General features: G+C 39.5%; 1 long non-coding RNA gene and 1 pseudogene across 5 annotated transcripts in view; one reads left to right on the top strand and one right to left on the bottom strand.

Moving 5' to 3' along the window:
- The window catches only part of LOC132540880 (uncharacterized), a 149,626-nt gene that overhangs the window by 103,126 nt on the left and 19,173 nt on the right, over nucleotides 1-27,327 (top strand). The window contains exons 4-5 of one of the 5 annotated variants that reach the window (XR_009552023.1): nucleotides 188-315; nucleotides 7,051-7,164. The exons of 2 other annotated variants lie outside the window; for them this stretch is intronic. This is a non-coding gene — a long non-coding RNA (uncharacterized LOC132540880). Of the gene's footprint in view, nucleotides 1-187; nucleotides 852-7,050; nucleotides 7,165-7,195; nucleotides 7,245-10,953; nucleotides 11,073-27,327 lie in introns of those variants that run through there. 2 more of the 5 variants (XR_009552022.1, XR_009552021.1) reach the window with 2 other exon arrangements.
- On the bottom strand, nucleotides 2,642-3,186 carry LOC103125211 (acidic leucine-rich nuclear phosphoprotein 32 family member B-like; annotated as a pseudogene).

Raw genomic sequence — 27,327 nt, 5'->3', positions numbered from 1 at the left:
GGAGTACATTTTGCATTAGTCTGACTGCCCAAAGCACCACTGATATCAAGAACTAGCACTGCAGTGGAAAATAGGGGGAAACCTTTTATTTTCTTAGAATAACTGTGCTTTATTATAAAAATGAGTCTATCAATTAAGGCTCTTCTGCCCTCACCCCCTCACACCCCTCTGTCCCTATAAGTAACAGAAATGAACTCCGGCTAACTTAAGTGACAACAGAAATAGAACTATTGGGAAGATGTTGAGAACAACACTATCTTGAAGCAAAGACTGAATACTAAGATCCTCAGGGACAGAGAGAAGTGGAAGGAACTGGTATGTTTGTTTCTAAGTTGATGACCCATTTTGAATTAGCACTGATTTCTTAGACCAATGACTGCTTTTAGGTCTGCCTGGTAGCCTCAGGGTTCCAGCTTGTGATAGGTTTGGTACTAGAAAGGGGGCAGAGGAGATGTGAGCAGACAAAAGCAATAGCCTAGTTGAAGTACTCAACTTACTGGTGGAAATAGCACATATGCACTTATAAACACAAAAGAAGTCCTATCAAAGTGATGACTTTTCTAAGTGTGTTTAAGAAGCCCTGCGTTAGGAAGATGATAGTTTGGTGGAAGGTGAGGTATACTGACACCTCTTGTAATGAAATGTGGAAATCTACTCTGTACACCAATTCTGTAAATCAGCATTTAATTTATAAGGTGATATTGGAGTAAAGAAAGGTGATATTGAAGAAAAGAAATAAAAAGCACTTGAATATGTGGCCTCAGCAAGACACATGCTCTACCAGGTGAGCTGTCTCTCAGATATATTGATTTTGTCATGATTTTATGGCATCCAACACGTGATTTGTAGGCTATAATGTTTAAGATATACATTTCAATTGGTATACACTTAATGACTTATTCATATTAGTTATTTTTAGTTCCTCTCCGCCCCTCTTTATGTTTGACATTGATCTGTTGAAATGGAGATGTTTTTTTCCGCATTTACAGATTCTATTTCTGTCCCTTTCTCCTCATATTTTCAAATGTGGTTTTTAAAAATTTATTGACTGGTATATAAATTTATTGACCTATATGATCATTATGAACTGAACCACTGGAATCAATATGAAATTAATTTTTTTTGTCTTGTGTCTACTGCCTTGAATTGATCTCTTTTTATATTAAGGTAACTCATTTGGAAGGGAGAAGATATACTTCATTTCATATTTAGGGTTGGAATTTTAAATAAACTGTTTAAATTTTAAAACATTCTTGTAAAGTTATATTTATTTATTTATTTTTGAACATGGGGTCTGTGCTGTGGTGCACCTGGTTAAACACACACATTACAATGCACAGGGACTTGGGTTCAAGGCCCTGGGCCCCACCTGCTTGGGAAAGCTTCATAACTAATGAAGCAGTGCTGCAGATGTCTCTCTGCCTCTCTTCCTATCTTAAATAAATAAAAATTAAAAAAAAATTTTTAAGTAAAATTATTATTTTTTAATTTTTTAAATATTTATGTATTTTATTTTTCCCTTTTATTGCCCTTGTTGGTTTTATTTTTGTTGTAGTTAATGTTATTGATGTCGTCATCGTTAGATAGGCTAGAGAGAAATGGAGAGAGGAGGGGAAGACAGAGAGGGGGAGAGAAAGATAGACTCCAGCAGACCTGCTTCACCACTGGTGAAGCAACTCCTATTTAGGTGGGTAGCTGGGGCTCCAACAGGGATCCTTAAGCGGGTCCTTGCGCTTTGCGCCACGTGCATTTAAACCGCTGCCGCTAGCGCCTGACTCCCCCAGCAGTAAAAATTATTTTTAAAAGTTTTTTGAACCTTAGTAGGCAAGTTCAACCCTTTTATTGACCTGACTATTTTGATTTCACATCTAATGCCGTATCTTAATTATTCTGTAGATTGCCTTGTTTCCAGTTTTTTTGTCCCATTTAGACTATAATTCATTCATTTCTGCAGTGCTCTTGATTACACATTCTCTATATTTATTACATTTTTTCTTAAGTTAAAAAGTTATGTTTGACCCAGACCTCCCATTCTACACCCCTTAAAGATCTTTAGTCCATAATCCCGGAGGAATAAAGAATAGGGAAACTTCCAATGGAGGGGGTGGGATATGGAACTCTGATGGTGGGAACTGTATGGAATTGTACCCCTTATCCCACAATCTTGTCGATCATTATTAAATCACTAATAAAATTTTAAAATTATGCTTGACCAACATCTCTTTAAGTAAAAAATAAGCTTGTATCTTTTGATGCCTCTAATTGACACAAATAATTTAATATTTTATGTGCTTTATGTTTTATTTCCAAAACTCCAAAAAGTAACAAGCTTAGTACACTTTATTAATTTATTACTATAATTATTTTTACATTTTATGTCTAATCTTCTAAGCATGATTTATGAAAGCATGTGCTTTGTGCTACTTGCGCATAACCTGCTGCTCTACCGCCAGACTCCCCAGGAACCTTTCTGTTTATGACCACAGAATGTGAGCTCAGATCTACAGGGATGCAGAGGTCACATAGGCTCCTAAGCTAAATATGGGCCCCAGATCACATCAAATCGATGGGGTTTACAGTCAACAATATTTATACACATTTCCCATATTTGGGAGCTATTCTCTTTCCTGATCCAGCTTTCTTTTATTTTTAATCAGCTGCCAAATCCATATGAGCAGTCCAACCAATACTGAACAGTTCTTTTTTTTCTTTTTCTTTCTTTCCTACTTTTTTTTTTTGCAGCTTATTTGGAGTCTTAATTATCTTCTCCACCATCTGTTTCTCTCTTCTTCTTTTCACCTTTCCTGCTTTCTTCTTCCTCCTCCTCATCATCTTCATCTTCATCAGCCTCTCCATCATGTCCTAAGACTTCTTCCTCCCCACTGACTTCATATTCAACCTCTTCCCCTTCAACATCTTCATCTTCATCCTCTTCATCATCAAACTCATCTTCTTCATCCTCTTCATCTTTGTCTACAGAATCTGAGTTGAAGGCTTTTCCATCATCTCGATCATAACCACCCAGGTACTTTAGCTGAGGCAGGAGCTTGAAGCTCTTGATAGTCATTCAAGTTAGTAACCTCACCGTTAACACAGATTCAGGCAGTTCAGAAACTCCAACTTTTTCAAAGGTTCCAAGGTGCCAATATCTTTCAGTTTATTTTCACTTAAGTTTAGATGTTTGAAGGGAGTCGGGCTGTATCACAGCTGGTTAAGCGCAGGTGGCGCAAAGCGCAAGGACCGGCATAAGGAACCCGGTTCGAGTCCCCGGCTCCCCACCTGCAGCAAAGTCGCTTCACAGGTAGTGAAGCAGGTCTGCAGGTGTCTGTCTTTCTCTCCCCATCTCTGTCTACCCTTCCTCTCTCCATTTCTCTCTGTCCTATGCAATAACAGCAACAATAATAACTACGACAACTAGGGCAAAAAAGGCAAGAAATAAAAAATAAAAAAAAGTTTAGATGTTTGAGATTTGGAAGGTTTCCTGTTAACATGTCCAGCATTCCAAAGACTTTGTTTTCATTGAGTTCAAGCTTTTACAACTTAGATAGTTTGGGGAGGTTTGAGACTGAAATCAAGCCTACATTTATTAAACTGACATATTTTTACTAACTTATTTATTAAACTGACATTTTAATTTTTTTATTTATTTAAAAAAGGAGACATTAACAAAACCATAGGATAAGAGGGGTACAACTTCACAAAGTTCCCACCACCAGAACTCTGTATCTCATACCCTCCCCTGATAGCTTTCCTATTCTTTATCCCTCTGGGAGTGTGGACCCAAGGTCATTGTGGGATGCAGAAGGTGGAAGGTCTGGCTTCTGTAATTGCTTCCCCACTGAACATGGGCTTTGACTGGTCAATCCATACTCCCAGCCTGCCTCTCTCTTTCCCTAATAGGGTAGGACTCTGGGGAAGCGGAGCTCCAGGACACATTGGTGGGGTTGTCTGTCCAGGGAAGTCAGGTTGGCATCATGGTAGCATCTGGAGCTTGGTGGCTGAAAAGAGAGTTAACATACAAAGCCAAACAAATTGTTGAACAATCATGGACCTAAAAGCTGGAATAGTGCAGATGAAGTGTTGGGGGGTCCTCCATTTTGTGGATAACTAGTAGGCATATTTTAGTTATATTTCAAAGGGCGTGTAGCTATACTAGTTTTTTTTTTCTCTCTGAGCCTGAAATCTGATATGCAGGTGGATCCAAGTTATTGTCTGTGGAGGTGATGTCATAGTTGGAAAAGGGACAGAAAGCAGGATCAGGGAAGAGAGTAGCTCCCTAATATGGGGAAGGGGTAAAAATATTTTTGACTGTAAATCCTACCAATTTGATTTGGTCTGGGGCCCATATGTGACCTCTGCAAAAACTGACATATTTTTAAATGAGAGAGAAGTCAAGTGCTAATTTCAATCAACTATTATATGTTTGTTAAAGCATTATGTATTATTTTCTTGGCTTTAGCATCCTGGTTTTCAGGATGTCAGATGCATGTTTCATTTTAAAAAAATTTCTTTACTGCGGGGCTAATGGTTCATAATCAACAATAAAATACAATAGTTTGTACATGTGTAACACTTTATAATTTTCTACATGGCATTTTAACCTCCACTAAGTCCTCCTCTGCCATCATGTTCCAAGACATGAAATCTCCCCTAACCCCAGAGTCTTTCTTTTATGTTATAGTACACCAACTCCAGTCCAAATTCTACTTTGTGTTTTCCCTCCTGTTCTAATTTTTCAACTTCTGTCTATGAGTAAGATCATCCCATATTAATCCTTCCCTTTCCGGATGATCTCACTTAATATGATTAGTTCAAGCTCTACCCAAGATGAGGTGAAGAAGGTGAATTTATCATTTTAAATAGCTGAGTAGTATTCCATTGTGTATATATACCACAACTTGCTCAGCCACTTACCTTTTGGACACCTGAGTTGCTTCCAGGTTTTGACTACTACTAATTGTGCTGCTATGAACATAGAAATATGCAAACTTTTTGTAATGTGTGCGCTTAACCAGGTGCACCAACACCTGGCCCCAATGCAATTTTTTTGGATGGTTGTGTTTGGTTTGTTGGGATGTATCCCCAGGAGAGGATGCTGGGTCACAGTGTAGATCCACTTCTAGCTTTCTGAGTATTCTCTAGAATGCTCTCCACAGAAGTTGGACTAATTTACATTCCCACCAGCAGTGCAGAAGGATTATTTTTCTCCACAACCTCTCCGGCATTTGTTGCTGCTACCTTTTCTGATGTATGACATTCTCACAGGAGTGAAGTGGTATCTCATTGTTGTCTTTATTTGCATTTCTCTGACAATCAATGACTTTGAGCATTTTTTTCATGTTTTTTGGCCTTTTGGACCTCTTCTTTGGTGAATATTCTGTTCATAGCCTCTCCTCATTTTTGGATGGGGTAATTTGTTGTTGTTGTTGCTGAGAGATGCATGTTTAATGATAACAACACATGAGTATTTTTCTCTCTTCTTTCTAGTGCTAAATTCAAGCTTCTCTTCATAGAAACTAAAGTTCTGTCCCTATCAGGCCATCTTCTAAATAAATGCATTTATGTCTGTGAAGGATCTGTGTTGACTGTTCTGAGGTAGAACTGAAGACTTCTGTAACAGCTATGTAATTGGAAAGATATTCTAGTTTTAGATTTTTTTTCTTCCATTCTCATGACTTATAAACCCTGACACTTGACACCTTTATGTGTACAAGAACCTTCTATATGGTGCTTTTGTTCCTTTCTTCTCTTTAAAAGCCTTTAACCACATGTTTGTCCTTTGAAACTGATTTCTATCACCTACCAGTTTTTTAAGAACCATTTGTTTACTGTCATAAATTACTTTTCCAGTTGCCACCACTTGCTTTAAATGTTGTATGTGACATAAGTATAGCCCTCACCACAGAAGGCCACCTGCCTCCCTGCTACCATGTCAGGCACTAGGTCTCGAAGTGTGTGGGCAGGTGTTGATCTTGTCCCTCAAAGAAAATTACACCAAGTATTTTATCCTTTTCAGTGTTGTGGTGGGTTTGTTCATTCTATGTGAATGTAAACTTAAGAGTAGTTGGTTCTTGGAATCCAGGAAGAAATAATACTGCTAGAAGCCCCATGACTCTTTAAATTAAGCTGTTTGTAGGTTTTGAAAAGTCTCAAGGGTCTAAGTGCTTTCTTTCATTTGAGATATTAAGCTATTCCTATGAAAGGCCCAATGTAAAGGTCAGGGGAGGGGTGTTATTTTAGTCATTTCACATTTCAGACATGCTTAAACTGAATGAACACTTCAAAAAGTCTTTCTGAGCTCTAATCAAGCACAATCTTGAGGTGGTCTCTATTGATTTTTGTTCCACTGTAGATGAGATAAGAAAGAGCCACTTTTCTCTTATGGACACATTGACTGAGGGAGTTTCTGGTAGGAAAATAGCAAAATCAGTGATTACTTCATTTGTTATTGCAAGCATGGTGGGCATTGGGTCTTAAGGTGTTGCTGGATGTGAAATGAAGGCTTTGGGAGGTGCACAAGTCTGGGTGAAGAGCCTGAAGTCTCCACACTGAGATCCAGTGAGTAACAGGCTGAGGACAACTGCTGTTTTCAAAACAGCAATGCCTGTTCAGAGCAGGAAAGGAGCACCTGGCAAATTCCATAAAGTGAGGACTCTTTTCAAATCATGATTTGAGTTTTAATAGAGGAGACTTTCTTAGACTTTTTTTTTTTTACAGGATATAGAGGTTATGAGCAATAAGATAAGGAAAGGGAAAAAGTAGTTTTTTTCACATGACTGGTTGACTAGTATTTCATAAGATGAGTGTTATCTGTAAGAAGACTCAAAACAGAGTGACTCACTCAAAAACTGTGTCCTCATGCTGCCAGTTGCGTGGTTTGCAGATGGAGGTAAGACAGGTTGTTATGCTGGTCTTGGGGCCTTAGCATGCTGAAGCTTGAAAATGCCATTGGTTGATTTATTGGCCCTGTGCAATCATGATAATAATCACCAGTATTTAATGAATACTTGGCTGGGTACTCACTTACATTATCTCATTTAATGCTTGCAGCAGTCAGTGAAGTAGAAATTACTTCATTTATAGCACAGTGACTGGTTAAATAACTTAACCAACATCACAGCTGACCTGGTTGACCTGTACTTTGAACTGAGGAAGTGCACCTCAATTATCAACTGGACTTCCATCGCTGAATGGAAGAGTATGATTTCCTTCCAACCCAAGCCCAACACACCAGCTGAAGAACTGTGAGAGTTTGCTAGTATTCCTCACTCAGGGAATAGCAGTTCACCCTACCTAGCTTCAGCATAGATGAGAACGTTGACAGGACTTTCTTGAGTGCCATTGATTTCTGGGCAGTAGCTTGGGTAAGGTGGTGGTAGAGGGTTGTATCTTCTCATTCTGGAAGCAATCATAGCATATACATATACATATCTTCCTTATTTATGGTTTGTGATCACTGCCAGCACATTTCTCTGGGGAGTACATTTGTATTGCTGCATGCGCATTCTGAGTGAAAGTTATGATAAATCAAGTTTTTAGGTGCCCTATGGGGAAAGTGCTGATGGAGAAATACATCTGAAGAAAACGTTTCTCTTAGCAGTAGTTACTTAAGGAAATGAGCTCTGTTTATCTTGGGAGGCTTTATGTGAGATGAATACAGACCACCCAGAAACATGGTTCTACATGTTACATGAGGAAGGATGCAAACACAGGTAGGTTCTCTTTAAGCTTCTGTGTATGTTCCTCTCCTTTTCCTCCAGACTCACAAAATTGGAAGATATACTTACTTTTTAAAAAATATTTTATTTATTTCCTCTTTTGCTGCCCTTGTGGTGGTTATTGATGTTGTTGTTGTTGGATAGGACAGAGAGAAATGGAGAGAGGAGGGGGAAGACAGAGAGGGAGAGAGAAAGACAGACACCTGCAGACCTGCTTCACCACCTGTGAAGTGACTCCCTTGCAGGTGGAGAGCCAGGGGCTCGAACCAGGAGCCTTCCACCAGTCCTTGTGCTTTGCGCCACGTGTGCTTAACCTGCTGCGCCACCGCTGGACTCCCAATATACTTACTTTTACAACAGGTATTCTAATGCAGCCCTAAGCCATCCTTCCTACTACTTGGTATACTTTTTCAGTATTCCTGTGTGGTTCATTCTCACACATGTCCGTACCTGGTACTTTTAAGATACTTTTTCACAAATGACTGTTCAGATCCCTTTCTCCTTCCCAGTCTAAATTAGATCTCTATTAACGGTATCTTTGCAACTTTTTCTTTCTTGCTTCTTGACCCTGCTCATAATTTATTTCTTTCCTTGCTTTTTCTTCTTTCTTTTTTCTCTTTTGCCTCTAGGGTGCTGGCACTAAGAAGCTCGTGCTGCCAGTGGCCATTTTTTCTTTCTTTCTTTTTTTTCTATTTTATTTGATAGGTCAGAGAAAAATTGAGAGAGGACAGGGAGACATAAAGAGGAAGAGAAAGACAGACACTTGCAGACCTGCTTCACCACTTGTGAAACAGACTCCCTGCAGGTGAGCAGCAGGAGCTCAAACTGCAATCCTGTGCTTGGTAATATGTGCATTTAACTGGGTGTGACATTACCCAGCCCCATCCAGTCATAATTTCCAACTACATACTTACTTGTATGAAGTTTAATGTCTGTCTTATTTATAAGACTTTCAGCTCACAGAAGACACAACTTTCCATTAGTGTGAACAATGTCTTGCCATATAGAAGCTATCCTAAAATATATGCTGAAGGATTAGTCTTCTCCTGGGTTCTATAGAAATGTGGGATTAGGATTACCTGGCAAATAGGAAATGTTTAATGTGTCATTTTTTGAATGAATTATCCTGAAATGCAAAGAAAGCGCTTCTCTCATGAAAACAGCATATAATGGCTGCCACCTGATAAGCGAAGTATTATGCTAGAGTCTATTGGCCTGAGACAGCCAAAGATAGTGAAGAAAATACCAACTCCCACCAGCCAGCTAGTCCTGCCAGTCAGGAAGGTAAGCAGATCATTTATGGAGTGTGGTGCTACAGAGCCCTGAGGATCACCAGTGGAAATATATCCTCGTTGATATATTCAACCTGCCAACATCCATATCCAGCAAAAAAGCAATTCCAGAAGTCAGAACCCCAACCTTTTGCACCCCAAAAGGACTTTTGTCCATACTCCCAGAGGGCTAAAGAAGAGGGGAAGAAGACCAGGAGGCTCTGAACCCCAATTCCACCAGGTCCCTAAGTATCTGAGAGTAGGAATTTTTTTTAAACCTCTCCTTTTCAAAAAAATTTTGTTATCTTTATTATTATTATTATTATTTTGGATACAAACAGCCAGGAATAGAAAGGGGAGGTAGAGAGGGAGAGAGATGGAGAGCCCCCTGCATCCCTGCTTCATCACTCATGAAGCTTTTCCCCTGCAAGTGGGGACTGGGGGCTTGAACCTGGGTCCTTGTGCACTGTAACATGTGCACTCAACCAGGTGCACCACCAGCCAGCCCCAGGACCTTTGTTTTTATAACATCATTGAAAGGGAGGTGAATCTGGAAAACTCAAGAGGAAGTCAGCCACAGTTTCTCTTATGTGAAAGAGAAGAGGGGGGAAAAAAAAAACAAAGGAAGGATACTCAGAAGTAGATAATAGTAGTAAGTGTGATTTAGAAAGGAAGTGAAGGCAGGACTGAACAAAAAGAAGGTGGGAAAAATATACAGATATAGATAGATAATGATAGATAGATAATCAATCTATATCTGTGATCTTGGGAGAACTACTGCAGTTTCCAATGGAGGGGATGGGAACGCAGAACTCTGGTGGAGGGAACAGTGTGGAATTATACCCTTATTACCTTAGAATTTTGTAAATCAATATTAAATCACTAATGAAAGTGAAAATAATAGCATTTATAATTTAATTCAATTACAAGCAACTCATCTGATTAATACTTATTAAACATCCACTAAGTGTCAGACTCATAAGGTACTGAGAATACAAAAGTATGTTAGATAATAGTTTAGAAAGGAAGACAGACACACCAAGATCATTGCAGCAAAGTGTTGTATGCTCAGTGAAAAACATCATGAGACAGAGACAGAGAAATCAAGCAGGAAGGGGGAGGTAAGAGGGGATGGAGAAAGCCACCTGTAGCACTACTTCATGGCTGGCAAAACTTTCCCCCTGCAGGTGGGGAGAGGGGCTTGAACCTGGTCCCTTAAATATTGCTCATCACGTATGCTCTAGCAGATATGTCACCACCCAGCCCCTGAATGAAGTATTATGACAGCCTGATAGAAATCGTCAGAGTGCAGAGTTAGAACCATGCAGTCAGTGTATGTGCATGTATATGTGAATAAACTGCAGGTGTTGAAGGCAGTGATAAAGAATGACTTAGCAGTTCAATGTTGTTGAATTATGAAGAATAAGGCTTTAATTGGTGGAGGTGAGACTAGAGGGATAAATTTATAGATTATTTGGAAGACATATGAAAAAATAATGTAGAGTTTTCCTTCTGATTTTCTCTACAACCTGGGCATTGCAGTTGTTGGAGTTCTTCAAGGTTACTGAAACCAACCCTGACATCACAGAATTCATAGAAAGATTTCAGCGGTAGAGCACAGGACTTGCAGGCCTGAAATCCTGAGTTTGGTCCTCAGCACTCCATATATAAGAATAATGCTCTGTTTTTTCTTCTCATAAGTAAATGAATAAATAATTTTATAAAGCAGTACAGTAGAATCCCAGACTCTAAACTGAAGAACTTATTCATTTATTTGGTTAGTGAATGCTTACTTAGTACTTACTACATAGAAGGCACTGAGAGTAGCTACAGATTTAAACAAGAAACAGTATTTACTCTCTAACAGGACAGTAGGAGAAATATGTACAATACAGTGAGATAAATATAATCAACAGTTTTCAAATATTTAGTTTCTAGTATTTATTTCTTTTCCTGTGCTTAAGATTCTCTTTAGAAGTCTTTCAGATGTTGGGCGGTAGCGCAGTGGGATAAGAATGCGTGTCGTGAAGCGCAAGGACCAGCATAAAGATCCCGGTTCGAGCCCCCGGCTCCCCAACTGCAGGTGAGTCGCTTTACAAGCGCTTTACAAGGTGTCTATCTTTCTCTCCTCCTCTCTGTCTTCCCCTCCTTTCTCCATTTCTCTGTGTCCTATTAAAAAAAAAGTCTTTTTATGAGGATTGCATTTCTGTGTCTATAGAGTTAACTTTGTCTATCTAGATATGTAGTATTCAACATTAAAATATAAATTCTAAAAAGGTTAATTAATTAAAATTATAAGCCATTTGCATGTTACTGTCAGTGACATTTTAATGAAGATAATTATACTTTTCTACTTTCACAAAAATTTAGTATAAAATGTTACTGCTTCATATTTCTGTGAATCTATATACCTGAACTTATTATATATTTGATTGTCATATCTTTTTTCTACATTTAATCTTTTACTGTAGGTTACTTTGGTTGAAGTATATGAAGATACATGTAGCCCCACACTGTTATATAGTTGGAAAGGGGGGGGGTTATCCCAATAGGTCTTTTTCTTTAATTGTGAATATTTTTTGGGATTGTATCAAAGCGGGACAAATGGCAGTTTCTTAATATTTAAATGCAGACTTTGAAAACAATCAACAACCTTCTTGCATTCTGTCATATAATAATTTATTCTACCTTATAATAAGATATGATTTTTTAATGCCACACATTAGTCACTTGAATCATATTGACTCATTGAGTGAAATACAGATGAATTTTATTGTAAGACACTAAATCATAAGCATAATATGGTGATAACAACATAGTAAAACATTATAATATGAAAATCTACTAATGTTACTACTAACTTCATTAAAAGAATCTACAAGTTCTAGAAAACTGTAAGATTTGCTTTGATAAGTTTTAAGAAAAAAATGTTTTTATTTATTTATTATTACATAGAGATAGAGAGAAATTGAGAGGCAGAGGGAGATAGAGAGGGAGACAGAGAGACACTTGCAGCCATGTTTCACCACTCATGAAGCTTTCTCTCTGCAGATGGGGACCAGGCGCTTGAATCTGGATCCTTACGCACTGTGATGCGAGCACTTAACCAGATGTGCCACCCCCTGGCCCCTTGAAAAAAAATTTTTTTAACCAAAAAAAAACCAAACAAACATTATAACTTTACATGTAAAACTCAGTCTTCATCCCTTGTAACAAGTAACGTTAACTGTTCCCTTTAAAGTGCTTTAAAGTGACAGATTCAAGGGTGAAGATACCTCTTCTTGTTGAGTGTGCATCCTTATCATGTGCAAGATCCTGGGTTTGAACTGCAGCACTATGTGGAAGCCCTATGGATGAAACCAGAAAAATCCCGTGGGTAATGAATTTGTGCTGGGGTGGGGGGTGGGGGATGGGAGAGCGTCCTTCCCCATCTCTGTATCTCTCTGTCTCTCTCTTCTCTTTTTCTTTATATTTCCATTTCTAAAATTAAAAATTTGACTAAGAAGGCCACTCAGAAATCACATTGTACATTCATAAAACTCCGAGTTCACTTCCTAGTACCATATTACAGAATAATAATAACAACAGCAATACACGGCGCATGCCATTCAATTTTTTTAGAGAATGTTAGGCAAATTCTCAGGTAAGTACCAAATACCAAGTAAATAACTGTATTTTATTTTTATCTAAGTCATTCTTTTAGATAAAAATGGCATTCCATTTTTAAATGAGGCATTTTGCTTGCAATTCAACTGCAGAATTCTTTCCTTAAACATCCAGAGAAGTAAATCACTGTACTTCAGAATACTGAAGTGTGGGCTGCATGGTGGTGCACCTGGTTAAGTTGCACACATAGCAATTCATCTAAATAATTAAATACAAAATACATCATTCTTTTGGTTCTATCTATTTATTTAGTTAGATAGAACAAAGAGGGGGATGAGGGAGAGAGAAAGAGAGACACCTGCTTCATCATAACTGAAGCCACTCCCTGCTTTTTTGAGGAGTGGGTACTGGGGACTTGAACTCAGGTCCTTGCACATTGTAATGTGTGTACTCATTACAGGTATGCCATGATCCAGTCTTCACTTCTGCATTCTGAGGTACAATGGATGTTTAAAGGGAGTTTAAAAATGAGTGCCTAAGGCTCAAGTTCAATAAAAATAATACTATGTGTTGAATCAACAGTAGTGATCGTGTCTGCACCCTGTGGTGGTGAGGTGCACAATGTTTATTGGCATAGGGTGCTGCTAATGCTGTATTCATGCCAAGATGCCAGCAATTTTACTCACCATTGCTTCTGCAATATCACTGCAGTGTCAACGTGGTTATTGACATGATTAATCTACAGAGATTAATCAAGGATTAATCAAGAGATTTTTTTGTAAAAGGTATTGAACACCAAGTGTTTCAACACTACTCATGTTTGTTGTTAAACATTGCCACAAAATATGATCATATGTAACGATTACATAGCATTGATATTGGACAAATGCAAACAAAATTGCCGAGTTTGTGAATGATTTCCATCTACAGGGCAAAAAAAGCACAATTATGAAGAGAGAAAAATGTAGTTATGCTTCCATGTAAATCTTTAATTTACAACTAACTCTCTCATTGGAAGTAACTACAAGTAATTTACAAGTAAACTATCTCATTGGAAAATGAAAGTGCTGTAAATTCTTTTTTACATATTTCACCTAGTAGGCATTTAGCAGTTCACTGTAGGAGACTTCATTGCCTCATGGCTACTGTATATGTTTCTCTAGTGAACACAAGTCAGTGATTTTCCCTGTAGGATCTCTCTGGGACTGCTTCCTTTCTATTACGAAAGATATAACAGTAATATTTGACTTCAAGAAGTCATTAAATCTAGGCTGGCAAAATATCAGTAGGTCACCTGGATAATGCATTATTTTGTTATGTGCATGACCAAAGTTGTAGCCTGGCTCCCACTGCATTGAAAGAAGTTGTGGTTCTGTGGTGTTTTTCCCTCTTTTAGCCTGTCTCTATGTCTATGCCTCTTTCTTTCACTGTATGTCAAGGTCTAGGATTCCAGGTGTCCAGTCAGAGTGGGGAGTGACTTTGGTTTCAGAACAGAGCTGAGTCAATTGCCCCATTATACTGATATTCTTTTTAAAAAACTATTAATATTTATTTATTTATTTATTCCCTTTTGTTGCCATTGCTGTTTTATTATTATAACTATTATTGTTGTTGTTATTGATGTTATCATTGTTGGATAGGACAGAGAGAAATGGAGAGAAGAAGGGAGTCAGAGAGGGGGAGAGAAAGATAGAAACCTGCAGACCTGCTTCACTGCTTGTAAAGCGACTCATCTGCAGGTGGGGAGCGGAGGGCTGGAACCAGGATCTTTATGCCGGTCCTTGCGTTTTGCGCCACCTGCGCTTAACCCGCTGTGCTGCTGCCCAATGCCCTGATACTCTTTCCATAGATGAATGATCTTGTCAGTCAGCTAAAATAAGGCACAAAGTAAAAGTCCAGTGTAATACGAACTTAAAAATGAGGTTTTCATTGTAGTTGCATGGTCTATTAGTGCTGGAGGGAATCAGAAACCTAGACCACAGATACATGGAAGTACAAGAGTTTAAGTTACTTGCCTGAATTCACCTGATAATTAATGGTATAGCTGCACCACTAATGTAATGCTTTCCTATACAGTAGGACTGAGTTAGCAAATTTGCATGCCAAGCTTTTTATTTATTTACTTTATTGCCACCAGTGTTAATAGTTGAGGATCAGTGATTGTATGATGAGTCCATTGCTCTTGGAGGTCATTCCCTCCTTGTTTTATCTCCCCTCCCCTTCCCTTCTCTCCCCCTTCCCTTCCCTTCCCTTCCCTTCCCTTCCCTTCCCTTCCCTTCCCTTCCCTTCCCTTCCCTTCCCTTCCCTTCCCTTCCCTTCCCTTCCCTTCCCTTCCCTTCCCTTCCCTTTCCCTTCCCCTTCCCCCTCCCTTCCCCCTCCCTTCCCTTCCCTTCCCTTCCCCTTCCCCTTCCCCTTCCCCTTCCCCTTCCCCCTCCCTTCCCCTTCCCCTTCCCCCTCCCTTCCCCTTCCCCCTCCCTTCCCCTTCCCCTTCCCCCTCCCTTCCCCTTCCCTTCCCCTTCCCCTTCCCCTTCCCCTTCCCCTTCCCTTCCCCTTCCCCTTCCCTTTCCCCTTCCCTTCCCTTCCCTTCCCCTTCCCCTTCCCCTCCCCCTTCCCCTCCCCCTTCCCCTTCCCCTCCCCTTCCCTGTCCTTTCCTCTTCTTTTTTTGATAGAGGTAGAGAGAGGGAAGGAGTTGTGGAGAAGGAGAGAGAAAGAGACACCTGCAGAACTGCTTTACCACTTGTGAAGCTTCTCTCCTGCAGGAGGATATTGGGGGCTTAAAGGTGGGTTCTTGTGCATGGTAACATGTGTGCTTTACTAGTGTGCCCCCACCCAGCCTCCTGCATGCCATCTTTAGAAGAAGGCTCTATACTATTTAGCTTAATTATCACTACAATAAAAGATCATAACATGCAATAAAGTAACAAGGAATTCATACTAAAAAGAATAGGAGGAAAAACCCTCTTGCCAAGCACTGTAAAGAAAACTACTTTCTCCACATTTACAGTTGAACTTGATAGTTCTATTAAAGGAAAAACAGTACATCAACCCAACGTTTCTTTTTGTTTCTTCCATTAGGGTTGTAGCTTCCCAAGTTTAGTATGGATACAAATTCTTATTCAAGGATATATATTTATATTATCAATGAGTGATTTAAGAATATCCAAGCCAATTTTGTAAATAAACAATATTTGCCAATAATCTAATGCTGCATGAGATGGAAATCCTTTTATTCCAAAATATTAGAGATTCAGTATTTAATACAGTTAAGCTATTTTCTAAATTAAATTTTGAAAAGAAGTGAAATTGGAGTAAGGTTTATGAGAAAATATTGAAAACTGCTTCCATTTACTATAGTACTAGTACCTATTTAACACATTCCTGGTCTCAATGCCAACTTTTTTTTTTTTTTTTTTTTTGGATAGAGACAGAGATAAATTGAAAAGGGAAAGGGAGATAATGAGAGAGAGAAACAGAGAAACATCCACCGCACTGTTTCAGTTTATAAAGCTTCCCCACTGCAGTTGGGGATTGAAGGGACATGAACATACTGTCCCATGTGTGCTTGACTGGGTGTGCCACCACCTGACCCCTCTCAATGGCAATTATTAAGGAAATCTAGTAGAGTTATATCTATAATAGTCTATATTTTCTTCCCTCTTTCCTGTAACCTAACAATAAATCCCACTTGCCCCCCCCCACTTCTTCCCTAGCCCAAATCATTTTTTAAAAGAGCATTTAAATCTCAGCATTGAGCACTGACTCACCAGGCCAAGCCAACTTTTCTACCTTATTTTATATTTTTACTTATTTTATATTTTTACTCACAGGCAACTTTTTCTAATTTCTCTTTTGCCTTCCATCCGCAAGTGTACTCTATGGCCCCACTATCACTGTGTTTTTCCACCTGCCAAACAGCCTCCCTGAATTCCGGATGGCAGGAATTGACCAGACTTCAATACAAAATGCTCCTGTTGAAAATGGCACCAAGGTGAAGAACAAAGACATTCCAGCTTCAAAGCAGAAGCTCCACTTTCTGCACAGAAGGGGTTTCACACAACCCCTGTTAAAAACAACAACAACCTCAGAGGAAGAAAAGGCCAGGACTACAAAGAAATGCCAAACAAGCAGTCATCAGTTCCTCCTTTTCTTCCTTTGGCCTATTTAGCACAAAAACTGATCAGGAGAGCAATTCTTTGATAATTGTTTGGACCATGACTGTTGTTAGTAGCACTTCTTCTGCCTCATCTATTTGGGCAATTCATGGAGTGTTCTGTGCTCACCTAGGCTTAGAGATATGTAGGACACACACAGAGTGTGCGATATACACACACACACACACACACACACCACGGCTATGAGTTTGCTAGGAAAGGATTCTGATAGCTTTCCAGTTCTTAGATGACATATCATATTTCCTCTTTATTTTTTATGGAAAAGAAGTATCTCCTTTTTCCCCACCACTGAGATATGGCCTCACAGTACAGTCAAATTCATGTTTAATCTAATTGCTATGTTTACAAAGAAAGAAATTTAGGATAGTGGAAAACTAGGGGGCAGATTATATATATACAGAAAGAATGAAATTTGAAAAAAAATTGTAAACATTACATCCTCAGTCAAAGGGACTAAAAAAAAAAAAAACAACTATTCAGTTTGAGATATACCAAACTTAAAATTGAAGGGCATCAATCCTTTGTAAAATGCATCAGACATTAAATAAACAAATCAAGCAAGCAATAGATTAAAGCTTCCATTCTTGATAAGGGATATCTCCTAGTTATTACATGATAGCTTTCTTCTCTTTTTGCAAGTCCTCCCTTATTTTTTCCTTCCTCCTCCTCCTCAAATTGTTGGGGCTTTTGGTCCCCCACCCACCCCACCCTCACCCCAACCCCCCACCCCACTTTGGTCTCTGTTATCAGAGAGATGGACAAAAGCCAGCCTTAGCCAGGGTTTTCTGCCATGCCTCTAGCTATACCAGTTGTTGATGAAAATCTGGCACTGAGAGCTGAGGCCATCTGTGGTAAAGTTAAACCCATTTACCTCTGGCAAGCTGGTTGAAACCTCTCTTTCTCTGTATGCAGTGAGGCTGAAGATGACAAATGCAGTGGGATTAAGGTTGTGGGACGAAGTTGGGCAAAACAAAACCCTTCGCCAAAGAGAGCTCATGGTTACTGTTGGGATATGTAAGGATAAGCAAATCCCCAGTGTCTGGATTGTACAGCCGAGGGGCACTCCACCCATGGGTTCCACTCCCAATGCACTTGAAGGAGGCAGACAACTGGCTGAGTGATAGCCCAGACTTCGAGCCTTATGAAAAACACACTGGCATCTACCACTTCTTTGTTGAATGATCTCCGAATAATCCTGGGCTATTTGGTGGTTTAAAGAGCAAAAACTTGGTCTCAGGAAGAGTTCTCAGATATAATTAATGACTTATAGAAGAAAACCACCGCACTTCTAATCTCAGAATGGGACTCTGCAGCTTGACCAATTAGTTGAATGTGGAGCACTTGACTCCAAAAGACATTGGTTGTTTCCAAAACTCCAGTCACCCTTAAAGCTACCAGCCAGACTATTTAGACAGCATGATGTAAGCTCTGAAGTCAATGCCAAATGCTTTGGACAATGGTAGGATTCCTAGGCAGAGACCAATTTACCATGAAGTTAATAAAGCTTAGGCTTTGGGCCCTTCCTTGTTGAGACTGAGAGGGATCCTAGCAATGTTTTTTGTGTGTTTTTTTTTTTTTTCAAATTTGGCTAAGTAAATTATTTTAAGCCCAAATGGGTTGACTGTTATCTTAGCTTCAACCACTCTTGTTGTATTTCACCTCCCTTAACATGGGATTGGATTGACCCAAAACAGCTGAGTTAGAGGTACATTTAGTTTGGATTTAGTGATAAAAATTAGTGAAGATCAAAGTCACTTCTGTATTGGGGGGGAGGGGAATTACAGGCTAAATTTATTCTCTTCATGTTCAAATTTTTGTCACACATAATCCCAACAAAGTATTGAGGAGAAAGCATGATTTTCAGGAATTTTGAACTTTGCTCAGGAAAATTGAGAACATTCATATGTTAGGCAGAGAGGGAGGAAGGGGATGGGGGTGGGAGAGAGAAAGCCTTTACTCTCATGTTGACAGGCTCACCTAGGAAGAGAGAGTGAGCCATGCCCATTATACTAGTTTATAAACATCCAAGCCCCACCTTCACCTTCTTGCTAAGCCACACCCACACCTTTTGCCAGACCCATTTTCTGTGCTGCATTTTCCTTCCCCCAGGCACACAGGTGTGCCTGGGGAATAGGTGTTTTGGCATGGTACAACTGTGTCTCTATTCCGCTAGATATTTCCTATCATTGCTAACCTCAACAACTTCCATGTCTAGTGTACTAGTTTAGTCAACTAGTGTACTAGTTTAGTGAACAAGGTGTATGAATTGTGTCCAGGTATTTGCCTACAGCCTTCGGTGCTGACCTGCCTAGCAATGTGACAGAAGCCAGGCCAGTAGATTACTCTCCATTTGTTAGTGTTTCATGAGGTTTGAATGTTAAAGGCTTAAAATGAGATTTGAAATGTATGGAGCCAGAGGAAGTAAGGATAAAGTGTTGTGAGATTATGAATATTAAGCAAAATAAGATATATAGAAGTGTTAACCAGTGGGAGTCGGGCTGTAGCGCAGCGGGTTAAGTGCAGGTGGCGCAAAGCACAAGGACCGGCATAAGGATCACGGTTCGAACCCCGGCTCCCCACCTGCAGGGGAGTCGCTTCACAGGTGGTGAAGCAGGTCTGCAGGTGTCTATCTTTCTCTCCTCCTCTCTGTCTTCCCCTCTTCTCTCCATTTCTCTCTGTCCTATCCAACAATGACAACAACAATAACAACTACAACAATAAAAAAAAAAAACAAGGGCAACAAAAGGGAATAAATAAATAAAAAATAAAATTAAAAAATTAAAAAAAAAGAAGTGTTAACCAGTATCTAGTTTAAATGGTAGGTAAATAAAGGCACTGTTCCTTCTTAATTAAAGAATCTCAGTATCATCACAATGAAAACCAAATATACTGCTTAGGAAATTGTGATAGCCCGTTAAGTATTTTTTTTTAATTTCTTTATTGGGGAATTAATGTTTTACATTCAACAGTAAATACAGTAGTTTGTACATGCATAACATTTCCCAGTTTTCCATATAACAATACAACCCCCATTAGGTCCTCTGTCATCCTTCTTGGATCTGTAGTCTCCCCACCCACCTACCCTAGAGTGCAATACACCAATTCCAGTTGGTGCAATACACCAATTCCAATTCAGTTTTTACTTGTGTTTTCTGATTCGTGTTTTTCAACTTCTGCCTAACAGTGAGATCATCCCTTATTCATCCATCAGTTTCTGACTTACTTCACTTAACATGAATTTTTTAAGGTCCATCCAAGATCAGCTGATAACACTGAAGTCACCATTTTTTATAGCTGATTAGTATTACATTATATATATGTATACAACAACTTGCACAGCTACTCATCTGTTGTTGGACACCTGAGTTGCTTCCAGGTTTTGGCTATTACAAATTATGCTGCTAAGAACACATGTGTACACAGATCTTTCTGGATGGGTGTGTTGGGTTCCTTAGGATCTATAGCCAGGAGAGAAATTGCAGGATCATAGGGTAGGTCCATTTCTAGCCTTCTGAGAGTTCTCCAGATTGTTCTCCACAGAGGTTGGGCCAATTTACATTCCCACCAGCAGTGTAGGAGGGTTCCTTTGTCCCCACAACCTCTTCAGCATTTGCTACTGTTACCTTTTCTGATGTATGACTTTCTCACAGGAGTGAAGTGATATCCCATTGTTGTCTTTATTTGCATTTCTATGACAATCAGAGACTCGGAGCATTTTTTCATATGTTTCTCGGCCTTTTGGATCTCTTCTGTGGTGAATATACTGTCCATATCCTCCCCCCATTTTTAGATTGGGTTATTTGTTGTCTTGTTGAGATTTGCAAGTTCTTTATATATTCTGGTCATTAGCCTCTTGTCTTATGTATGGCATGTAAAAATCTTCTCCCATTCTGTGAGGGGTCTCTTGGTTTGGGTGGTGGTTTCTTTTGCTGTGCAGAAGCTTTTTAATTTGATATAGTCCCATAAGTATGCTTGCCTTAGTCTTCTTTGTAAATGGATTCATTTCATTGAAAATGTCTTTAACATTTATGCGGAAAAGAGTTCTGCCAATATTTTCCTCTAACTATCTGATAGTTTGTGGTCTAATATCCAAGTCCTTAATCCACTTGGAATTTACTTTTGTGTTTGGTGAAATATAGTGGTTCAGTTTCATTCTTCTGCATGTTTCAACCCATTTTTCCAATGCCATTTGTTGAAGAGACTCTGCTTTCCCCATTTAATAGTCTGGGCAACTTTGTCAAAGATTAGATGTCCATAGGTGTGGGGGCTTACTTCTGGGCTCTCAGTTCTATTCCACTGGTCAGTGTGTCTAGTCATGTTCCAGTACCAAGCAGTTTTTATTACAAGGGCCCTATAATACAATTAGAGATCTGGGAGTGTGATGCCTCCAGTTCTGTTCTTTCTTCTCAAGATTGTTTTGGCAATTCTAGGTCTTTTCTGATTCCATATAAACATTTGTAGCATTTGTTCTATTCTCTTAAAAAATGTGGTTGGGATCTTGATGGGAATAGCATTAAATTTGTATATGGCTCATTTTAATGATGTTAATTCTTCCAACCCATGAACATGGAATATCTTTCCACTTCTTTGTGTCTTTTTCTATTTCCTTGAGTAGTGACTCATAATTTTCAGTATACAAGTCTTTTATTTCTTTGGCTAGGTTTATTCCTAGATATTTTATTGTTTTTGTTGCTATTGTAAAATGAATTGATTTCTGGACTTCATCTTCTTTTAACTTAGTGTTTGCATAGAGGAATGTTGCTGACTTTGGAATGTTAATTTTGTAGCCTGACACCTTACTGTACTGCCTGATGATTTCCAAAAGCTTCTTACTGGATTCCTTAGGTTTTTCTATGTATACTCTTATGCCATCTAAAAATAAGGAGAATTTCACTTCTTCTCTTTCAATCTGTATCCCTTTAATTCCTTGCTCCTGCCTGATTGCTATGGCAAGAACTACCAACAGTAGGTTGAATAGTAATGGAGTTAGTGGGCAGCTCTGTCTAGTAGTACATGATCTGAGGGGAAATGCTTCCAGTTTTTCACCATTGAGTATGATGTTGGCTATAGCTTGGCTATATATAGACTCCAAAATTCTTTAGGAATTTTCTATCCATTCCCATTTTTTGTAGTGTTTTGATCATAAAGGGATATTGTATTTTGTCAAAAGCTTTCTCTGCATCTATTGATATGACTATGTGGTTTTTCGTCTTGCTTTTGTTGATGTGGTGGATCACATTGATTGATTTATGTATATTAAACCAATGTTGCATGCCTGGGATGCAACCCACTTGGTCATGCTGAACAATGTTTTTAATATACTGCTGTATCTGGTTGGCTAGAATTTTAAAAATTATTTTAGCATCTATATTTGTCAGAGATATTGGTCTGTGGTTTTCTTTTTTGGTTGTGTCCCTGTCTGCTTTTGGTATCAAAGTGATGTTGGCTTCATAGAATCTGGAAGGGAGTATTCCAGTGTCCTCAATCTTCTGGAAGACTTTTAAAAGAGGAGGTATTAGTTCTTCTTTGAAGGTTTTGTAGAATTCATTTGTAAAACCATCTGGTCCAGGACTTTTATTCTTGGGAAGATTTTTGATAACTGTCAATTTCGTTAGCTTTTATGGGCCTGTTTATGTAATCTACTTCCTCTATACTTAGTTTTGGAAGTTGGTAGGTATCTAGAAAATTGTCCATTTCTTCCAGGTTCTCTAGCTTGGTGGCATATAGTTGTTCATAGAAGCCTTGCATGGTATGTTGAATTTCTCTGGTGTCTGTTGTGATATCTCCTCTTTCAGTTACTATCTGATTTATTTCTCCCTTTTTTGTTTTGTGAGTCTGGCTAAAGGCTGGTCGATTTTGTTCACTCTTTCAAAGAATCAACATTTACTCTCATTGATCTTTTGTGTGGTTTTATTATTTTCAGTGTTATGGATTTCTGCCCTAACTTTAGTGATTTCAGTCCTTCTGGTTGCTTTAGGGTTCCTTTGTTCTTCTTTTTCTAGGTCTTTAAGATGTGCAGTCAGGCTGTTTATTTGTGCTTTTTCTTGTTTCCTAACATGTGCTTGTATGGCTATGAACTTCCCTCTCAGCTGTCTATAGGAAACCCACCTAACTCAATAAGACAAACAGAGACTAAAAGTGAAAGGATGGAAATCTATTGTACTGGCCAATGGCCCACAAAAAAAGGGCAGGAACAGCTATTCTCATATCTGACACGACAGACTTTAAAATAGATAAGATTAAAAAAGATAGGAATGGACACTACTTAATGCTCAGTGGATCAGTCAATCAAGAGGACTTAACAATTATTAATTGTCCCAAAATATTTGGGACATAGCTAATTGCCTTAGCTGTGTCCCAAATATTTTGATAGCTTGTGTCTTCATTTTCATTGAACTCTTGAAACATTTTGATTTCTTCCTTTATTTTCTCTTTGACCCAGTAGTTGTTAAGGAGTGTACTGTTGAGCTTCCACATTTTGGGACTATTAATAATCTTTTGTTGATTGTTAAGTGTTAAATTCCACTGTGGTCTGGGAAGCTGCTTGGGATGATTTCAACGCTCTTGAATTGGCTGATGCTGTCTTTGTGGCTTAACATATGGTCTGTCCTTGAGAATGACCCATGTGGACTTGAGTGAAATGTGTATTCCAGTTTCTTGGGATGACTGACTCTGAAAATGCCCAATAGTTCTAGTTTATCTATCTCCTCATTTAGCTCCCTCATGTCTTTGTTGATCTCACAGCAGCCTATGTCACGGTTTGGCACCGTGGTCTCCTAGTCAAGATCTCAAGATGCCTGCCTCCATGGGTGGCCAACACTATATCGTTTCTTCTCCAAAACAGAAGATTCCGGGTGCATCTGGGTGACAAGTCTAGCAGATGGAGACTTGTCTCAAGTGGCCTCCCCCAGGGCTCTGTTCTGGCTCCTACGCTATTCAATATTTACATCAATGACCTTCCAGAAACTTCTTCAAGGAAGTTCATCTACGCCAATGACATCTGCTGTGCAACTCAGGCATCGAAGTTCGACATCCTCGAGGAAACACTCACGAAAGACATGTCTCTGATATCTGATTACTGTAAAAAATGGCAACTAATCCCTAGCACTGCAAAAATGGTATCATCTGTTTTCTGTCTACACCATCCCTCGGCCTCGCGTGAGCTTAATGTGCAGCTTGGTGATACGAGAATCCGGCATGAAGCCCAGCCAGTCTATCTTGGCGTTACTCTCGATCGCACTCTGTCATTTCACGAACATCTCATAAAAACTGCAGCAAAGGTGGGCGCGAGGAATAACATCATTGCAAGACTGGCCAGCTCCTCATGGGGCGCGAGCACTTCCACACTTCGATCATCATCTCTGGCATTATGCTATTCCACTGCAGAATATTGTGCCCCAGTATGGTTCCGTAGCCCCCATGTCCACTTGGTCGATTCCAAATTATATTCCTCCATGAGGATAATTTCTGGAACCATCCGTTCCACCCCGGTTCCATGGCTGCCAGTTCTTAGCAACATCGCCCCGCCAGATATTCGTCGGGATGCGGCATCATCTAAGTTCATTTCCCACGTCTATTCTCGACCGGACCTGCCAATATACGCGGATATCTTCGCCCACCCTGTCCAACGCTTGATGTCTCGTCACCCAATCTGGTCCCCTACGCCTACACTGAACTTTTCTGTTCCAGACTCTTGGAAACAGAGTTGGCAGTCAGCTGAGGTAAAGAACAAACACCTCATCACAGAACCCTGCAAGCGTCAACCCGGCTTTGACCTAGCACGTTATGATTGGGCTCTCCTCAATCGCTATCGAACAGGCCATGGCCAGTGCGCCACTATGTTCCATCGCTGGGGAGCCAGAGACGACCCGAACTGCCCCTGCGGCTACAGACAGACTATGACCCACATAGTCAATGACTGCCACCTCTCCAGATTCAAAGGAGGTCTCGAAACTTTACATCAGGCTCAACCTGACACTGTTGACTGGCTACGGAAGAAGGGCAAATGCTAGAAGAAGAAGATGTCTTTATTGATTTTCTGCCTAGATGATCTGGCAAGTTGAGAGAGTGGGGTATTGAAGTCCCTACTATGACTGTGTTGCCGTGAATATTTTGCTGTAGCTCTTTCAGTAGACGTTTGATGTATTTAGATGGCTTCCACTGGGTGCATAGATGTTAATAATTGTTAAGTCCTTTTGATTGACTGATCCACTGAGCATTAAGTAGTGTCCATTCCTATCTTTTTAAATCTTATTTTAAATTCCATTGTGTCAGATATGAGAATAGCTGTTCCTGCCCTTTTTTGTGGGCCATTGGCCTGTATGATAGTTTTTGATCCTTTCACTTTAAGTCTGTGTTTGTCTTGTTGAGTTAGGTGGGTTTCCTGTAGACAGCATATTGTTGGATTGTGTTTTCTGATCCATATTCCTACTCTGTGTCTTTTAATAGGTGAATTCAGGCCATTGACATTTATTGATATCAAAGATTGAAGATACTGTAATGCCATTCTTGTAGAGTTTTAGAGTGTTCTGATATATAGCCTATTTATGGTGGTTTGAATTTTTATAGGAGATCTATCAGAACTTCTTTCAGGACAGGCTTGGTGATAGTTGATTCCTTCAACTGTTGCTTGTCTGAGAAGGTTTTTATGCCTCCATGTAGTCTGAATGACAGTCTAGCAGGATACAGTATTCTTGGTTGAAAGCCTTTCTCACTGAGTATTCAATAGATATCTTGCCCTATCTTCGGGCCTGTAGTGTTTGTGTGGAGAAGTTTGCTGCTAATCTTATGGGTTTTCCTTTGTAGGTGACTCTTTGTTTTTCTTTTGCAGCCTTCAGGATCCTTTCTTTATCCTTATTCCTTTACATTCTAAATATGATGTGTCTTGGTGTCTTTAAGTCTGGGTTAATTCTTTTTGGGACCCTCTGGGCTTCTTGAACCTTTATGTCTTTGATGTTGTCTAGACTAGAGAAGTTTTCAGCCTGAAGAGTGCTTTCTTCCTCTCCCTCTCTTTCTTCCTCTGGTAAGCCAATAATGCATATATTGTTTCTTTTGAAGTCATTCCATAGGTCTCTGTTGTTGTTTTCAGTGTCTCTAATCTCTTTTTGAGATCTCTTACTTCTTTTTTAGTTGTCTCTAATTTGTCCTCGATCTTGCTAATTCTGTCTTCAGCCTCATTTATTCTATTCTCTCTCCCCTCTCCTGTTTTCTGGAGTTCATCTATTTTGTTACCCTGTTCTGATACTGTTTTAGCTTGTTGAGCTAGTTGTGTTCTTAGCTCTGCTATTTCAGCTTTCAGCTCTCTAATAACCTTGAGATAATTAGTGTTTTCTTTCAGATTCTCATTTGTTGTATTTCTGTATTTCTGATGACAGTTCTTTCAAACTCTTTACTCACTCCTGTGATTATTTTCTTAGCTAGTGTTTGGATGTTGACCTCATTATTTTGTGCTTCACCCTTTGGGGACTTTTAGCTGGACTCTTGTCCTGGTTCATTTCTCCAATATTTCTTCTTGTTGGTTTAACCATTTTATATATTATGTTATGAGTTCTCTCTCTCAGTACTTTTCAAATTACTGGTCACTATTGCCTGGGTTGATTTATGTCTAAGTAATGTAATTAAAGGGTTCACAGTTGTGGAAGTTAACAGTAGTTTCAATGGTATTTTAATCCCTGAGTTGGAGTTCAGTGGCTTAAAAGCCTCTTTTATGCTTTTTCTTCCCTGTAGGCTATGGGAGTCTGAGGGCTTTTAAACTATAAGTAGGCTTCTTAGCTTATCACTGACTCCTGACCAAGAGATAAAGCAGAGTGTGGCAGAGATAATCCAGTGGTTATGCACAGAGACTTTCACAGCCCCACCACTATGCAACCAAGGTATAGGTCTTCTCCTGAGTTTCCTGGTTAGTTCTCTGTCCTCTGGTGCCATCCCAGGGCCTCCCTGCTGCTGCTCCAGATTCTGAGGGCAGTAGAATGGAGACTCAGAGTTGCACTTGGTGAGTCTCAGGAGAGTCCTCTCCTCCCTTCATCCGTCTCCTTGTTGGTGGAGCTGACTGGAGATGGTGTCTCAACTGATAAACTGCCAGACTGTTATCAGCCACTTAATGTCTCCCTAGGTTCCTCTCTGTCCGCCAGCCACATGTGTTTGTACTCACGGGTGATTTGGTGGGTTCCTGAAGTCATTCTAGTCCTGTCTTGTTTTGGTCCCAGGTGGTCTCCTTTGGTATTCCTAGTTGATCCAGGAGAGGAGAGGAGCATGGTTTTTTTTTTTTAAACTATAACTGACTTACAGTTTTAAAAATATGTAGGTAGGGGGAGACTGCATAATTGTTATGAACAGGACTTTCATACCAGAGGTTCTCAAGTTACAGATTCAATCTGTCACACCACCATAAGCCGGAGCTGAGTGGTGTTCTGGTCTCTCTCTACCTCTCTCATAAAGTAAATAAAATATAGAAAAATAAAAAGTATTTATTAAAAATGAATAGAGGAGAGTTGAGGAGACAGTTCAGTGTTAAAGTAAAGAAGTTGCATGCCAGAGACTCCAGAAGTCCCACATTCAATC

The sequence above is a fragment of the Erinaceus europaeus genome, chromosome 10, assembly GCF_950295315.1.
Source record: "Erinaceus europaeus chromosome 10, mEriEur2.1, whole genome shotgun sequence".
Classification (NCBI taxonomy): Eukaryota; Metazoa; Chordata; class Mammalia; order Eulipotyphla; family Erinaceidae; genus Erinaceus; species Erinaceus europaeus.
The sequence above is the reverse complement of the archived record's forward strand: the minus strand, read 5'-3'. Positions and strand labels throughout refer to the sequence as shown.